This window comes from Engraulis encrasicolus, chromosome 3 (genome assembly GCF_034702125.1).
Source record: "Engraulis encrasicolus isolate BLACKSEA-1 chromosome 3, IST_EnEncr_1.0, whole genome shotgun sequence".
NCBI lineage: Eukaryota > Metazoa > Chordata > Actinopteri > Clupeiformes > Engraulidae > Engraulis > Engraulis encrasicolus.
This window is the reverse complement of record NC_085859.1, coordinates 18,723,063-18,738,062: the sequence shown is the minus strand read 5'-3', so window position 1 is coordinate 18,738,062 and position 15,000 is coordinate 18,723,063. Positions and strand designations below refer to the sequence as shown.

Sequence of the window (15,000 nt, the reverse complement as noted above, 5' to 3'; positions counted from 1 at the left end):
CAAACAAACAAACAAACAAACAAACAAACAAACAAACAAAGAGACACACAGACACTGAAATACAAATAAATTGAAGAGGTGTGGAGGCACTTTCTTTGCACTCCCCCCCCCCCCCCCCCCTCTTTTTTTTTTATTTTTATTTTTAAAATCTTTTTTACTCTTTACAATTTTTACTCTTTATAGGCTTCAAACCTATGATAAGAAGTAATAAACTAATCTTGAATCTTGAATCTTGAGGTTTGTGTTGCCAAAAGCACAGCACAGAAGAAGGGGCCAGTGGGGCAGTGACCTGCACAGACATTTTGGGGAGCAGGTGCTCGAGGGAGGACGGAGGGCATGTGAAACTTATGGCTGCCTTTCTACGCTATATTACTGTATATTGAGGCATTATTGTCTCACGCTTTTGATCGTCAAGGAAGAGGAGGTTCCTTGGAGCACATTGGAGCACATGTACAACATGGAACACAGTACATTGTACAGTACACAGAACTTCCACACAAAAAAATCAAGTATGCCATTTTTTGCACAGTCTGGTAAAGAGGCATGTGCTTTGAAGGTGCACTGTGTAATATTTTTAGCAGTTTATTTCCAGAATTCATGCTGCCCATTCACTAATGTTACCTTTTTCATGAATACTTGAATACATGAATACCACCACCATCAAATTCTAAGTATTCATTATAACCTGGAATTTGCACTTTTCATACATGAAAAAGGGGATCTTCTCCATAGTCCGCCATTTTGAATTTCCAGAAATAGGCATTTTTAGCTGAAATACTTACTTTGGAGATACTAGTTAATATTAGTTCATTAACTTCAATTTAGTTCAATAGCTAAATGAAGAGTTTAGATGCAAAACAACCTAAGTGCCTTTTCAGAAATTAATCGTAATTCATTTTTATTTAATACAAAGCTAACAGAAATGCATATATTTTTATTTCTCTCATGTAATATAACTATTTATATGTATTATCAAGTACATTAATGTAAACCAAACCAACAACCGGGTTCTCTAAAAATATAGAAGTGCAGGTCTTCAGAAATGGAGTTAGGGGGTTTTGCATCTGAACTCTTCAAATATTCATGAAAAGATCAAATTTGGCAATAGGCAGCACAATTTCACTGAACAAATCTGGCCGCCATTTTACACAGTGTGCCTTTAACACCGCCTCGTCCCTATCTGTGTGCAGGTCTATGCCAGTGGGGCAGCGGGGCGGTGAGACAGCAGTGTGTGTGTGTGTGTGTGTGTGTGTGTGTGTGTGTGTGTGTGTGTGTGTGTGTGTGTGTGTGTGGTGGGCAGCCTCGACAGATGCTGGGCCCATTAAAGGTCTGTTGTAATTCGTCAGGGAAGGTGTTGAGCTGTGAAGCTGGACCATGGCCCACATCGCCATGTGCCCAAGTCACAGTGTGCCGCTGTCAAGGTGCCCTCTCTTTCAACTTCTACTCAGAAAAAAGGGAAGAAGAAGAAGAGAGGAAAGAAATAAGCACTCTACTGCTCTCGTCGTCAACTGCTGGATGCAAGCACCAGGTGTGTCCAGGACTGGTAGTCCATCATGCAGGTGCAAATGGGTATGTGGAGATATAACACGCTAGGGCTGTAACGATATTGGATCGAACAGAGAAATCGAGATACTCAGAGTAACAATACTACATCATGATGTAATTGTGATACCAACATGATCTCCAAAAATTCTGTGCTCCTGGACACGGATGTTAAGGACACAAAATCCGTGTCCAGGAGCACGGAAAATCCGTGCTCCTGGACACGGATTCCGTGTCCTTAACATCCGTGTCTANGAGCACAGAATTTTTGGAGATCAGGCTGGTGATACAAACCGAATTCCTGAGTTGAGTGTATCGTTACAGCCCTAACACATGCACACACACACACACACACACACACACACACACACACACACACACACACACACACACACACACACACACACACACACACACAGACACACACACACAGGCTGCTGCACACACACAATAGGCACACACACACATACAGACGCCAAAGCACATACACGCACACGCTCACACGCACACACACACACACGCACACACACACGCACACGCACACGCACACGCACACACACACACACACACGCACACACACACAGGAGGGTATGCTAGTTACAGTAATATACTGTAGTTTTATAAGGGAAGAAAATAAATCAGTTAGCACAGGCAATAACCGACACGGCCGCTGGACTGCACTCTTGCTGACAACTCGAGGCCCTGCTGGGCCCCCTTGCATCACACTTTCTCTCTTCCTCTCTTTCTCTCTTCCTCTCTTCCTCTCTTCCTCTCTTTCTCTCCTTTCCAAAAACTTGGCTGCGGCGGGCTGCAACCCAACCCAGGAGGAGACAATGAGACACGACGTCTCTGCTGACGCTGAGGAGCAGCCTCCCCTGGACATGGCAGGCCCTTTTTTGCATTACATAATTAATGCTTTATCAAAGCCCCGGGAAAGCCAAAGAGCCCTGTGTGTCTCCTCCGATGTTTTTCTCTTCCCCACGACGCTCCGTGCTTATTTGTACTACCCCAGTCAGGTTTCGTTTGAGGGGGGGTTTTAACGTTATGTTATGTTAAATCCCGAGGAATTATGGAACGGAGCAGAGCCGTACAGCTTAGAGAGGGATGTGCATGTTAGCTTTTAAAAAAATGTTCCTCTAAATGTTTGTTTGACGAAGAATGCCTTGAGTGGAATTCTCGTGTGGACTTACAAGGGCTGGCTGAAACCTTTGCATTAAAACTAAATGAACTGCAAAACAGCAACAACAAAATAAACCCATTCACACGATCACATCCACAGCCTGGCTCTGCTAAAACCATGCAACCTGTGCATTAAAACAAAATGAACTCTACAAAAACAACCAAAAATCACGCCATTGCTTCCTCAGCCTGGCTCTGCTCATGCTAAAACCATGCTCGTGAGGAGTCCAAAAAGCCAAATGTGAATATTCATGCCATTCTGCGCGACCATACAAAATTAAATGGAATTCCATAAACAAGCCTCAATTAAACATGGCAGGGAAGAGAGGAGCTGCGTGAGAGGAGTTCACCAAGGATGGAGAAGAAGAAGAAGAAGAAGAAGAAGAAGAAGAAGAAGAAGAAGAAGAAGAAGAAGAAGAAGAAGAAGAAGAAGAAGAAAAGAAGAAGAAGAAGAAGAAGAAGAAGAAGAAGAAGAAGAAGAAGAAGAAGAAGAAGAAGAAGAAGAAGAAGAAGAAGAAGAAGAAGAAGAAGAAGAAGAGGGGCTGGAACAAGAAGACCTTGTGGAGGGAACTTTGCAGCATTCAAGAACCCTTCCTCCATCGTCAGAACACACACACACACACACACACACACACACACACACACACACACACACACACACACACACACACACACACACACACACACACACACACACACACACACACACACACACAGATACACAGATACACAGATACACAGACACACACACACACACACACACACACACACACACACACACACGCACGAACACACACACACACTGGATATCTCTCACTGTCCCATGTCCCAGTTGAGCTCATTACCATTCTATGGCAGCACATCAGAGCGCAGTGAGAATCTGGGATGAGAGACGAGGCGAGGAGCAAGAGAGGCACGCCTTGCTATGTATCCTAATCAGAGGAATTACCATAGACAGCGGGTGTTAACGCACTGCAACAACTCTCCTGCCGAAGAACTAACTTTGTGTGTGTGTGTGTGTGTGTGTGTGTGTGTGTGTGTGTGTGTGTGTGTGTGTGTGTGTGTGTGTGTGTGTGTGTGTGTGTGTGTGCGTGTGTGTGTGAGGAATCCGCTTTAATAACGCCACAAGGCAGCCTGGCTTATGTGGTGGTGACACAAAGGAAGATGGGGGAAATAAAAGAGGTTTGTTATGTGGTGGGGGAGGGGGGGGGTCCTGGCTAGGAGGGAAGAATGTACAAGTTTGCGGTAGTGTACATCTCCGTTGGAACATATATGCTGGAACGTCTCAGGGGTATGTGCACTATATATCGGAGCAGACTAGACAAGACCAGAGGATTTTCTGTCTAAAGAAGTAAGAGATGGAAGGATTTCATGCTGTCCCAGAATTTTCTGACAGCTGTTCTGTTGTATTGCTTTATTGGAATGCCTCAGGTTCAATTCTAGTATAGTATATGGTCTCTCCACCAATAGCAATGACTGCCACTGGTATAAGAGCATGGTTAAGTAGGCAATGTGCACAGCATAGCCATTTCCAGTGTGACTGACTGACTTGCATTAATAAGACACTCCGCAGTAAATCATGTAGTATTTATTCAACAGTGCAAGAGTACTCTGAGACCAAATATAATCTAGAAGATTCTAGAAGATCTAGAACAATCAGCTTTGAGTGTTGAATTAACACAGCTTTTTTTTACTGTGGACGGTAGGGCTGAGCAATATGACGATATATATCGTTATCGTGATATAAAAGTCTATATCGTGACCCTTCTCCTATATCGTTTATATCGTAATTTTATCAGTTGTATACAATTGAATATCATTTAATTACATTTCATGTTGTCACAATACACACTATAAGTGCATGTAACTGTAAAAATTAACAATAAAAAGATCCATTTTAAAGAAAGGTTGTTTTGCGACATGAAAAAATAAAAAGCAAATAAAGAGAATAACTGAAAACGCATGTAATTGTGCTATATCGTGATATATATCGTTATCATGATATAAAGCAATCCATATCGTGATATACTGTAGTTTTTTTCTATATCGCCCAGCCCTAGTGGACGGACTAACTTGCATTACTAAAACACTACGTATGTAAAACATGTCAAGCCATCGAGCCATCCTATCATGAGCCATCGGTGTGTAATGTGTGAGTTTCATGCGGAAATAAATGGCATGTGGCGCTCACTATGACACGACACTCAAACAGCACTCGGGTCTTTGACAAAAAAGAAAACACACACACACACACACAGTGCTGCAGCACACAGCCCGAAAATAGAAAAAATAGTGTGAACATTGACAAGCTCTGCTTTTTTTTGCCCAGGCTATTTAGCCTGCTCCCAGACTCCAGACACCCGACACAGAATTAGCTGAAGAGGGGAGCAGAGCAGGGGTGAGTTTCTCAAAAGGGAAGTTGTTAGCCTGTTAGCAACTTCGGTAGTTGCCAAGGGGAAAATGCATTGAATACAACGAAGTAGTTAATGTAGTAAGCAACTTTGGTTTCGAGAAATTCACCCCAGAGCAGAGGAGGGGGATGAAACTCCAAGTTGGCAAAGTATGCACAATGTGATAAAATAAAGATGCCGACTCAATCCCCTCAGTGTGAGAAAAGAAAAGAAAAAAAAACCTTGAGACATGACAAAGCTCATCCATGATTGCAGAAGACCAGTGACGGTAGCAACATCAAAATCCCAATTATGAAATTTTTATAGCAGCAGGGCAATGTGAGGAGCCATTTTTTTAGTCTTTGTGGAGCACACTTTAAAAAGTGGATGGTACAAAAAGATCCTTTCATGCTAACAAATGTGATAAGAATAAAAACAACTGTTTTTCTAGCCCGTTATTCTGAGCATTTATCTATACCACAAGCTATTCCAGCGTCCCAGATGGGGCTCTCGATGGATAGCATTTCACAACATGCAGAGCCGTACACCACAAAAACAAAAACAGCTCCCTCTTAAGCCAAATGTTTTGGTAGTGAAGAGGAAACATCTCTGGTGTGTTTACTCCTTATTTATTCATTCATCACTCCTTCGTTTCCAGCTGGAAAGAGTTGATGAGATAAACCACCCCTCAATCCCCATTCCCCACCCACCCCATCCATCGCTCCCAACCACCAACCACTAACTCCATCCACCCAAAAAAAAAATCGAAAAAAGAACTCAGGAGCTTCTTCTCAGGAATAATTCATTCATGAGCAGACTCAGCGAATGACAACAGTTCTTTAAATCTTGCAGAAATAATTTAGCAACATTGTGGTTATCTGAGCGCAAATTGAGCCAGAGAGGCCTCTCTGTCACTGTGTGAAAAGAGCTGTGTGTGTGTGTGTGTGTGTGTGTGTGTGTGTGTGTGTGTGTGTGTGTGTGTGTGTGTGTGTGTGTGTGTGTGTGTGTGTGTGTGTGTGTGTGTGTGTGGGTGGGTGTGTGTGTGTGTGTGTGTGTGTGTTGAGGTTGAGGTTGAGGTCTTTTGCACAATGGAGGACCTCCTGGCCCAGTGTGTGTAGTGTAGCCAGGCTCATGTATTTTGGATGCCCGGGGCCATACACGCAGATCCTAAGATATTGACAACTTCTTTTTGCTGCTGAGGTGTCGAGTGTCCACATCGGGTTCATACTGCTCTTGTCTTTTAAGTTTGCATTGAGCGGTGAAGGATTAAAGGGAACCGTCTCGGTGCCTCCAAGCTTGTCAGACCTCTGGTTGACACCCACAAAAGGGTTTTGAGGAGGGAATGAACGTGCATGTCACACTGAGCACTTGATGCAAGAAAGCAGTGAAAAACAAGGTGCATGACGAAATGCGCTAAGATGATACAGGCTAGATATTTCTGAAGATCTCATCCGAGACTGCATTTTTTCTTTCATTTTTTGAGACATGTTGTAATATACTTGAAACACTCCATGAATAGAAAACAGTACATGCTTTCAAATCATGAAAAACGCATCAAGACGAATGTCTGAAAAGATGCTAAAAACTCCTCAGGTGAGTTTTACAGTGTTGAGGAACTACTCAACAGTTCTTCACCACCAAACTACTCAACAGTTCTTCACCACTGCCATCATGTGTATGAAAGATTAAAGTGAATCCCATCCTGTCATCTCTCCTACGGTCCAATCTGAATGAAGGTATCAATGCCCAAAAATATATTTTCATTAATTCACTATCGGAAATTCGGATTTGTATGCATACATCTTCGTTCTCGCTGGAGAATGGACTTCTCGTGATCGTGACGCTCTCGCAGGAGAATGGCTGTCCACGCGGTGGACCGATCATCGAAAGTGCTTCACGGGGTCCGCAGGCACCACGGCACTCAAGAAGCTGAGATAGACCACGTGGCGAATTGGGCAAGACCGCTGTCTGTGGTGCTGAAGCACTGCCACGGCCGAGAAATATCTGTGCAGTAAACATAGCCTACTTGAGCTCGGGAGTACAGGGCCCCACTGAGAGCTGGGGCGGTATCTGCGCCCACAGATATGTGCGAACTCTGAGCGGACACCCCCTGGCAGATGATGGTCGGAGAGCAATGGAGGTGAACTGGGAGGAAGCTAGGGCAAGAGACCTGACGAATCGATCTAACAGCGGCAGGCGAAAGGGGAGGTGGTGGGTGCGAGTGAGAGAGGAAAATTATGACTGGAGACAGGTGAGCGGAGAATAACTATAATGCTGTATAGTTAATTAAGGGGCGTTCCAAATTCCAGTGAACTGAAATTCCACCAAATGACGGGCACAGCTGGCTAAATAGGCATGCCTATCTTTTTGCGCTGAATTCAGACGAATGTCAGTTGAGTGGAGAAAAGAAAGCTGGTGGTAAATCAGGCATGGCAAACTTTTGTTTTTAACAAAACGTGCATTTAAACAAGCAATGCATAGTATAACATGGACGATGTCTTGGTTGGCACTTAAAGCCACCAACCTCCACAATGTCTGAGCATAAAATGCACCAGACTGTGCATTCCCAATTTATACCTCAGCAATGTTCATGTTCACTCAGAAATGATGAGGCTGTTAGTAACAACTACTCCTTAAAGACAAGCACAGCGGAATGCCAAGAACTTAATTAAAGCACCATACATTGTAAACAAGACTGCTCTGTTTATGATTATACAGGAGCAATTACGAATACTTTCCCAGACTAGATCCTGTGCTTCAAGCGAAACAAATGAGCCTACACAGTTTCATCTAACAAGATCATTGAAGGTCACCACGTTCGACTTGAGCTCATTAATTGGCTTGCCAACCTCGTGTGGCTTTATAAAAGAAAGATGGCAGACAAACTTCTGTATGCATATACAGAACACTCAAGCTAAATTATCTAACAATTTCACTTCAACTTTCTCCACACGGTATGTGAGGTTACATTCCATTACTTTTTTGCGTGACACATTTATTAAGTTCCATTTTCACACCAAAGTACTTTCCTGAGGTGACAGGGTCATGAAAAACAGCCCAAATCCATTAACAACATTCATTTATGTAAGAGTGGCTGCAGACTCTGTTACATGCACGGACACACACACGCACACGCACACGCACACACACACACGCACGCGCACGCGCATGCACGCACGCACGCACGCACACACACACACACACACACACACACACACACACACACACACACACACACACACACGCACACACGCACACACACACACGACCTGGCACAAAATCACCTGAAAGGGCCCCTCTCTCAATACATACGACTCTGGGCCCCATCTCTACCTGGATACGAGACAACTGACCTGTTTGTCCCTCACTCCGTCAGGCCTGCACTCGCACATACACACGCACAAACACAGACACAGGCACAGACACACACACACACACTCGCACATACACACACGCACACGCACACGCACACGCACACACACACACACACACACACTGTGTGCTAATACATATTGTACATGTATGTGGTTCCTGTGGTTGCCGTTATTTTATTTTATTCATGTGCTCAGTCATATGTGGCCGTGGCGACATGCAAGTTCCATGTATTGTCATTCATGGCACCTGCATCCACATCACCATCCATATCTTATGAGCGAGATTTTTATTTATTCACTTTTTTATTTCTTATTTACTTTTGTGCGAAAAGACAATCAGATAATTATGCAATCCAATAACAAAAGACACATGAAAGCTTTCATCACAAGTACAGAGTTAAGCACTGTGATTCATCATCATTGCTTGACAAGCATAACCTTCACTAATAGGCCTACGCTGCGATTCATATGACACCACAAAAAAACACTGTTTCCCTCTGTAGAGGGAAGCCCTGCCAGATGATTTTGTATCCCTAATGAAAGTTGTCACTGAGAGACAATGTGACCTACGCCACAGAATTACCATTCAATAAATATTGCCTTTTAGGATGGACTGGAATGAGGCCACGAATACACCTACAATGTCAGACCTTTTCACACAGGAGCCCAAAGCCAGGCAGGGCAGTCACCCTCCTGCACAGCACACAGACACAATTCTACCTTAAAATAGAGCATCTGGCTGTGGGGTTTGAGTTCATTACCCAGAGAGAGTCCCTTGCCAGAAATCTGGAGAGCGCTTAAGGGAGAGAGAGAGAGAGAGAGAGAGAGAGAGAGAGAGAAAGAGAGAGAGAGAGAGCTCTCAGAGGCGGACACAGAGAGTCCATCATCAATTATCCTTTGTGGAACACTTTTTGTTGCTAAAGGGAGATATGAATAGATAGCAAAGGGTAAAGAAAGACAGGTAAAGGGGCTGTGAAAGAAAGAAGAGAGGAAAAGAGATAGTCCTCTATGAATTACCTTTTTAGGGTCTTTTTTTAAATACAGTCTGACACAGAACACTAAACTTTTACAGAATGTAGGCTTTGCCGAATTGTCTTTTAAAATAGTGTTCACTTATTCAAATCACGATAGTACTATAGTGAAAGCTGCAAGACTTTTAGGCAAAGTAGCTTACTCTAAATCATCATTTGTGAGTGCCATAACGGTGGTCAAAAACAGTCAAGAGTACTCTAAATCAAACAACCATGAGTCAATACAACTATGATTGCTGGAAGTGTGTTGGCTGCTTTTTTACCTTAAGATTAGTTCCTCTGACCTTAAAGGTAGAATGTGTAATATTTTTGGTAGTACATTTCCAGAATGTATGCTTTCCAGTCACAAATGGTAGCCTATATTTTTCATGAATATCTGGCACATAAGTATTCATTATGAATTTTACATTCGTTTATATGAATAGGTGGATCTTCTCCATGTCTGTAGAATAACCTTAGACATCTTTGGCTGCAAAACTTACTGTACTTTGGCAAGACCACCAGTAAATATTAAATTATTACTTAGTAAGCATTCATGAAAAGATCATGATGGATAGCATACATTTGGCTACAAAATAGCTAATACAACCAATAATTACATAATCTACCTATAATGCATCGTTTGTGACGCCAGGTCAGATCTCTCTGGCCAGCTTTGATCATCTGATCAAATAAAAGTGCCTTCTTTTGTGTACACATATCTTTCCTTCCTCCCCCACAACAGAGGTTCTTGGCAGAGGCAGAAAGCGAGTTGTGGTCTCTCTTTACAGATAGGTGATCATGTCACAACAGAGGCAGATGCTGCCCCTCAGAGCCCATTAGAGCACTGTCTAAGGCGGACCGGGCTTGGCTGTAACCCCAGCTGCCTGCTTGCAGGGTTGCCAGATGAGGCTGATGATTTCCAGCCCAAAAAATGTTTAAAATCCGCCTAGAAGCAAAAAATCCAAATCAATTCTATTGATTTCTGTGGCAAAAAGTGGGCGGGTTTTTCTGATAAATTTTGACCCGCACACGGCCATCCTAAGCAGCCCAATTGGGAGGAAACCAGCCCAATCTGGCAACACTGCCTGCTTGTCGTGAGGTGAGGGTGTGTGATGCTCAAGGTCTGCTGTATCATCTGGAACACTGCCAAGACCAAGCTGTAGTGCATTAATTGGACACTTACCCTGATCTGTTAAAGAGACATTTGGGGATTTTGCAAGAAAATTAATTGGCTATTCTGCATTTCAAAATAATCTGTACAGGTGTGATGGCTTAAAAGAATGTTGAATTGTATCAAGTCAATAAATGGAGGTGACTTGTAATGAATGATCATTATATTTTGGCTCTTTCGACAGAAAAAAATGCCTCAAAATTATGCTGCGATACACTTCATTAAATCTAATAATGAAGTTGTCAGAACTGCTGATCTTTATGAGGATCATAGTACACATTCTTTTTGCTAGTTGTTTCATCGTGAGTTTCAAAGGAAGGAATTGAAAACTTTCTCACAGAGACTTTCTCAGACAGTCTTCAGCTACAGTTTCATAGTTCATATTTGAAGCAGCGTTATACTGTACAGTATACAGGGGAAAGTGGATATAGCAAAACATGTTGAATTATTAATAGAGAAAGGGAACAAGTATCACCCACCAAAAATCTCATAGCATTTATGTATGAACTCATTTTCATATGGTGCAATATTATACAGCGAAGGGGGAGATTATGGGGATTTGCCATTTTGAGCTTTCTTAAAATAAACAGGTGGAATAAATATGCATCTCTTTAATAATAGAAAATGAATTGATTGTCTTATAAAAACTACATTAGCAAAACCAAAATGACACTCACTTAAAAAAAAAAAAACGCCCTATTTGGTAGAGATTCAAGGAACTGCAATGCACCCAATGAATCCAAAAAACAGTTTATTCCAGATTCCTACAAGACGATGCAGCCAGAATATAAATATTTAGGCATATTTCAGCGGCCTCTCCTTCAAAGTAATTTTGCATTAGTCAGGGAGGAAGCTGATGTGTCAAAGTCATTGGTTGGAAAGGACTTCTGTCCTCAGGGCCTTATCGTGGGGACTCAGTGAAATTGAACAGGCTGTTGAGAGACGGGGTGAAGGAAGGATCCATTTGCAAGCCGAAGTGGACAGAAGGACTCAGGATCATCCCGCCATGCCAGCCACTGCCCATGCCACCAGGCAGGCAGATGGCCGGATTGAGACCATTTTCAAACATGTCTTCCCATCTCCCATGCCAGTAAGCCGAACTGGGCCCCAAACATGCTGATGGAATAGCAGCTCTGTGGTCCGCCAGTAGTCAGCAAAGTCAGCATCCTTTTGGAAGCACACTTCAAACCCGCCGTTCAATCATCTCATTATCAAACTGGAATGTCATGCAAGTGTTGTAAATTAGCCTGGCTGTTGCAACACAGTGTTGTTGACAGAGCTTGTTCTGGCGCCCTTCCCATAGACAGTATGTTATCAGAGGTGGGATCAATGACCATATTTCAAATGCTTCTCTGCTGCACTGGACAGAGCAACAACCAATCAGACTGATTCTGATGATGTATGCACATCATTTGTCATTTGTTACAGATTTGTCCTGTCCAGGAAGAACTGAGATAGGGCAGTTTTGCGAGACTTGTTTGAACACAATATTCAGTCAGTGCAGCATGAAAGTCACTACACCGGGTGAACCCAGTCTGGCTACATTACCTTATGTGAACTTGTGTAATTGAAGCATGTGCTCAAATGCGCAAAAGCATAAATGTGAATATATTGGATTACAGACGATAGTTAAAATGCTGAATTGAAACTCTTGTTCTAGTGTTTGTGCCCTTGAGTTGCTTGAATACATATCCTCCAGAGAGGATATTCTGGTCGTTCCTTGGGTAACTTGACACTCAAACACACCATTGCAATATTTTCTATCATGCTTTTAATGACAAAGCGTTTCATAAACTTCCAAAACCCTTTGCATTCCCTGCCTGTTCCCTGACAGCCATCCCTGTTTAATGTACTGTGTGTGCGTAATGCACTTGTGAAAAGCATGTCACAGTCATTAGATAAAAGGAGACTTTGCCTTGCGAGATAATGGCGCTGAAAAGAAGAAAATGATATGCCTGAAACTATTCAAGTCCTTTTTCTGAGACAAAACAAAAGTCTGTCATAACGTGAGCTACAAAGTATTTATGCTAATTCCTCAGAAAATGTTACAGATTATGCAGTCAGTCCACCGTCTATAACACCTCAATATAACTCTCCACAGGGACCGTAACACAGTAGCAAAAAGCTACTTGAAAACTTGATGAGGACCTGCCATACTTAACTTGATCATATTGTTTTATGCATACCTCTTTCAACTTCCTTAATGGCCTGTTTTACTACTAAAAGTCAATGTGACACAGTAGCAGTTTGGTTGAATGTCATGCTGGCAGCACATTGTATTGGAGGAGAGAAAGGGGCCGTTTAAGTGCATAATAAGTCCTCTCGAAAGGACTCCAGGGGAAGGTTGGAGACACACCACGTACACATCGTTACACAGGGGCGACAAATACAGATTATTAAAGTAGAATTTAGTATTTCAGGAAAATTGCCGGCGTAAGCAAAACAAAAAAACTTCTCCGGAGACTGTAGACCCCTCTGGCACAGGCGACAGAGTTTAAAAAAGAAAAAAAGAATCAAAATTGGTAGAAAATAATGGGGAAAATATCAAGGAAGAGAAAACAGTGCTCTGGCAGAGCCACCTTGTGGATTGATCCATAATGGTCCGGCAGGGAAGCCGGCAGGGCGGGACAAAGGGGTAAATTGTCTCGGGCCCAGGGAGTTGGGGGGGGGGGTGTTTCCATTACGCATTGAATGGGAGGGCCTTTCAGATTACTCTGTCTCAGACCCAGCCAAAGCTGTCAGCAGCCCTGATGATCGGTCCACTTACTGTACCAGGTCCAACCCTCTTGATGTTTCTACTGGTGGGTAAGATGCTGTCAATCAGCCCGACATCCTACCAGCTAATGGGGGGTACGGCCTAATTACATTGAGGCAGGAGGGTGGAGGAAGGGAGGCGGGGGGGGGAGAAAAACTCATTTGCTGTTTCTCCACACGCATGGGGTCTGCTGTGAGAGGCGAGCCCGCTTGACTTTGATGCATCTATAATGCATGAGTTGGAGAAGAAGTGATCTCGTAATCTCTCAAATTCCTCTCCTTCTCTCACACTCTGGTAGGAACAAGTCAGAGCGACTGAGAGTGTGCATGCTAATTCACCTCCACAGTTTTTTTTTTTTTAAATCCCAAAACTACTGCTGCTCTCTCCACAGTTTACAGGGGAGGTGGTGGAGTGTGTGTGTGTGTGTGTGTGTGTGTGTGTGTGTGTGTGTGTGTGTGTGTGTGTGTGTGTGTGTGTGTGTGTGTGTGTGTGTGTGTGTGTGTGTGTGTGGAGGGATGGGGGGGGTTACCACACTGTCAACAAAACATCAATAATTCATGTGCTTCATTCCAATCCTTTTGCACTGGGGCCCTTTTTTATCTACAGCTGCAAGGATTGTTATTTCTGAGGAACTGCTGTCAAAACTGCCCACCTGCCGAAAGCAGCAAGGTTAAGGAAAAATACAGGACGAGAAAGTGAGGCGGGAGTGTGCTGAGTGAGGGAGACAGTTTCCACCTCGTGTGTTTGTGTAAAACAGATTTAGAACACACTGTGGACACTTTAGGTTTCATGCAACTTCCTGGGCCCAAACATGACTTTTTTTTTTCATCTGCAGAGACTTGATCACAGCGACTGTTTCAAAGCCGCCTCCTTGTACTTGGAAGAGAGAAGAGAAAAGAAAAGAAAAAGGAAGATGCTTCCCATCTCAAAATAGACATTTGGTTTTGTCTCGTGTTGCACTTAGGGAGCATGTGATCACAGCAAAAGGAATATTAATGCTATTATAGCAAGTCTCCCAGATAATCTTACCACCACCTGAAAAAAAAACTTCAAAGCCCATCTCGAATACACAAATACTGCTTGATTTGTAATTGGATGCCTCATTGTGTGTTGGTATAAATAGACATTTGCTGTGTTTCTAAATTGGTGACTCCTGCAAAAAAGAAGCTCTCCTTTCAAAACGTGAGCACACCTAGAGCAACAGTGAGCTTGTTGGTCATCTGAATCTATTATAACTCAATTCTAAGGCTGAGCAGAGCAGTAACCTGGTCACAATCCATTACAGCCTGAGTGAATGCAGTAGTTCCTACTTTGTTTCCTTGACAACAATGCATATTGAGAAAAGAAAGTTGAAGTGAGAGTTTATTAACAAAACAAACACACAAGACAGGGAACACGATGACTGATGGCATATTTTGGGGGAAGGACATGCACTACCAGACTGTTTTCTAAGCAATGCAGCTGAAAAGGAAACGTGTGTAGAAACCTCACCAACATACTCCTGGAGCAATGCGCAAAAGTCTGCCTTCATCCCATCAGAACACCAACTTTTTATAGGCTACTGTGGAGGTAAAAC

At 43.0% G+C, this 15,000-nt stretch overlaps 1 protein-coding gene across 1 annotated transcript in view; it reads right to left on the bottom strand.

Annotated features, from left to right (window-relative positions):
• Nucleotides 1–15,000, bottom strand: part of zmat4a (zinc finger, matrin-type 4a) — a 144,373-nt gene that overhangs the window by 128,613 nt on the left and 760 nt on the right. The gene's annotated exons all lie outside the window — the stretch shown is intronic.